At 46.8% G+C, this 391-nt stretch overlaps 1 protein-coding gene across 1 annotated transcript in view; it reads right to left on the bottom strand.

The window, feature by feature from the left end:
- The window catches only part of LOC107695022 (fibroblast growth factor receptor 3-like), a 44,274-nt gene that overhangs the window by 20,536 nt on the left and 23,347 nt on the right, over positions 1-391 (bottom strand). The window lies entirely within an intron of this gene.

Below are 391 nucleotides of genomic sequence, written 5' to 3'. Positions count from 1 at the left end.
GGTGTTTTTTCAATGTATGCTTCAGACACGGGTCACGACGAGGCGTTCCCCATAGCGACCCCTAGAGGACGCAGTGCCTCGTTCCCTACTCAGGGAACCATGGTTACATAAGTAACCTGAGACGTTTCATCCCTCCTCAAACAATTAACTCCAGATCAGATCAACCCGCAAACTTGGCGATTAAACCCAGACGCCACATTTCGCTCCAGACATACATGCGAGCTCACAAGCACACATCTGTGAATGCGCGCACACACATGCACACACAATAAACCCATTAACTAGACTGAATATAATTCTCTCTTGCGTTATTTGATCATGCTATCAGATTGTGAATGTAAAGGGTGATTGGCAGGCTGGCATTTCCTTTGGCATAACCGACACACTAAAG

Source organism: Sinocyclocheilus anshuiensis, unplaced genomic scaffold, assembly GCF_001515605.1.
Source record: "Sinocyclocheilus anshuiensis isolate Anshui unplaced genomic scaffold, SAMN03320099.WGS_v1.1 scaffold14, whole genome shotgun sequence".
NCBI lineage: Eukaryota > Metazoa > Chordata > Actinopteri > Cypriniformes > Cyprinidae > Sinocyclocheilus > Sinocyclocheilus anshuiensis.
This window is presented reverse-complemented; position numbering and strand designations above follow the sequence as displayed.